General features: G+C 32.9%; 1 protein-coding gene and 1 pseudogene across 2 annotated transcripts in view; one reads left to right on the plus strand and one right to left on the minus strand.

Moving 5' to 3' along the window:
- Positions 1-2887, minus strand: part of Fam76b (family with sequence similarity 76 member B) — a 36195-nt gene that overhangs the window by 11067 nt on the left and 22241 nt on the right. The window lies entirely within an intron of this gene.
- Positions 1418-1536, plus strand: LOC117286487 (annotated as a pseudogene).

Raw genomic sequence — 2887 nt, forward strand, 5'->3', positions numbered from 1 at the left:
CAAAAAAAAAAAAAAAAAAAAAAAAAAAAAAAAAAAAAAGAAAAAGAATACATCTCTTCTGGATACTGGATACTTATACTTATCTCCACTAGAAGGCACAAAATGGTAAGACTGTACTTTTTTATTTTTCATTCATTAAGTGGAATTTTTTAAAGAGAAATTACCTCTCATCTACTACTGATCTACTTAACTACAGTTTCTATGGAAAATTCAGGCAATACTGAATTATTTGGTGTTTATTAGCTTTTAAAATAATGAGTTCATGGGCATCTGAAATGAACAGACATATTTCTCAGACAAGTAGACATAGCAAATAAACATGTAAAAAAATGTTTGATGTCACTGGTCAGTGAAGAGATGCAAATGAAACAACACTGAGATTCCAGCTCAGGCCAGAAAGAATGGCTGCTATCATGAAATCAACCAATAACAAATGCTGGCAGGAATGTAGGGGAAAAGGAACACTGCTCCACTGCTGGTGGGAATGCAGACTGGTGTAACCACTGTGGAAGTCACTACACCTCAAGGAACTAGGATTGGAAGTCCCATTTGACCCAGCTATTCCCCTGCTGCGTAACTTTCCCAAAGAATGAAAAGAATCCTACCACAGAGATGTATATACATCCATGTTCATAGCAGCAGTTTGTAATAGCTAAAACTTGGAAGCAGCCCAATTGTGCATCATCTGGAGACTGGCTAAAGAAAATGTGGTTTATACAATGGAGTACTACTCAGCCATAAAGAATGAGAAACTAGAGACATGTATAGCTAAATAGATGCACACTGAGGTGATACTCAAGTGAAATAAATAGGACACACAAGTGTAAATACTGAATAGTTTCTCTGGTGACAAATTGAAAGTGTAAATAAGAACTAAAAGGTATAATAGATAATGTGAAATAGGAAGAAAGGGGGCAAAGGGGGAGTGGAAGTGGGAGGGGAATGGGAAAGTAATGGAATATGAAAAAAAGGAACCAAGGTCTTTATAAATAGGGAGGGGTTGGAGGAAGTGAAGGGTGGACAGGGAAATGGGGAAAAAAAATAAGAACCAAGATAGATTACGTAAAGGTACAAATTTCCAAAGATGAATGGCATTATATGTTATACCTAAAATGTACCAATAAAATTAATTCTAAAAACAAACAAAAATAACGAATTCAGTAGTGGTTGCCATTGATAATTAACTGATTTTTGGATTTTGTGTGGCTCGTCTATTTTCTTATGTAGCATCATTTTGAATCATGTACATAAGCTCACTCAATGGTACAATTCACTGCTATTATTATGTCTATTGTTCAAATTGTGCTATATTGAAACTGGCTCACCCATCCTTTTGAGATACTAAATAATACTTAGCAGCTTTCTTGCTATTGGTATGACAGTGTATTACAGATTCATCTCATACATTACCTGTTGAATCACTTCTCGACCTTTTGGCTAAGATCAAGTGAAGTACCTGTTCTTATCAGTTTAACATTACCTGTTGAATATGCCTATTTTTCTTAGGTAAACTATCTTGAGTTTATATGAATATTTCTAATTTTAAAATAGAGCTACACAGATTTTAGTATATCATCTCTTAAGAATCCGTCCTATGTAACAAATTAGCATCACATAATTATTCACTTCATTTATCTCAACATTTTGATTCCACATACAATAACAGTACCAACATCGCCATGACAAGTCTACTGTCGAATCTAAGAAAACATTTTACAGGCTTTTTTTCCTCCCCTAGGGCACTGGTGGTGAACCTATGGCATGTGTGCTGCACAGGCTATTTGTTATCATTTAAAACTCTAAAAGGCTCATTACCACAGCCTTAAGGCACGATCCATTAAAGATGTACCAATTAGTTACTCTATCACTTAAAATTTTTCTCAGGATAGCTGGAGTACCAACTAGACACACATTTAGGTATCTTTGTTTTTTTTTCTTTTCTAAGAGATCGTTTTACTTTATAATTTTGTAAAACTATTTAAATGACCCTTAAGTCTAATAAACAAAACATGGCATATATACAATATGTATATAGTATAGAAATAGCATAGAATATACTTTTCTTTGGTTTACATTTCAGTCAACATTATCTAGTAGTAACAGTTATTCTTACCACTATATAGTATCCATCATGTGGATATACCACTGTATTTTATCTCTTGTTCTCTGATTATTGCTATTACAAATAACTGTAGTAACTTTGTGCATGTCTTTGATTTTTACAAGTGTATGTTTAGGATAGAATCCTAGGAATTGGATCGTTAGGTCAAAGTATAAAAGGATATGTACTTCTATATTAGTAGTTAAATTTACTTTCATAGAACTATTTTTCCACGATCACTGGCAAGATGGCCTGCTTCCTCACAACCTCATCAATCATATTAACAGCCAGGATTTTGCCAATCTGTGAGAGACGATAACGCCATAGTTTTAATTTTCATATTTCTTATTTGAGATCGAGTATACTTTCATAGTTAAGAAACATTTTTCCTACCCATTTCTGGTTGTTTTCTGTATATAGTTTTAGTTTAGAAATTAGTCAATCTTAAGAAAAGTTCAGCTTTAACCCTTTGTAGTCATTTCTGATACTTTTTTTATCAGTACATTTGCAATGTTTACATTTGTTGTGTAGAGTTGGTATATATACATATCATCTTAATTTTTTGTTATCCATTCTCTACTAATACCTTTTCCATGTACAAAGGATCTATCACCTTACTTCCTATTATTTTTTATTTTGCGCTTTATAATTTGGGTTGAGAAAACATGCAGTATTTCAACTTGTGTCTAACCTATTTCACTGAACATGGTCTCATGTCAACTTTGCTACAAATGATTATATATAAATATATATATATATATATATTGCCCAGGCTGCTCAAACTCA

The sequence above is a fragment of the Fukomys damarensis genome, unplaced genomic scaffold (assembly GCF_012274545.1).
Source record: "Fukomys damarensis isolate Sample0158 unplaced genomic scaffold, DMR_v1.0_HiC HiC_scaffold_16, whole genome shotgun sequence".
Classification (NCBI taxonomy): Eukaryota; Metazoa; Chordata; class Mammalia; order Rodentia; family Bathyergidae; genus Fukomys; species Fukomys damarensis.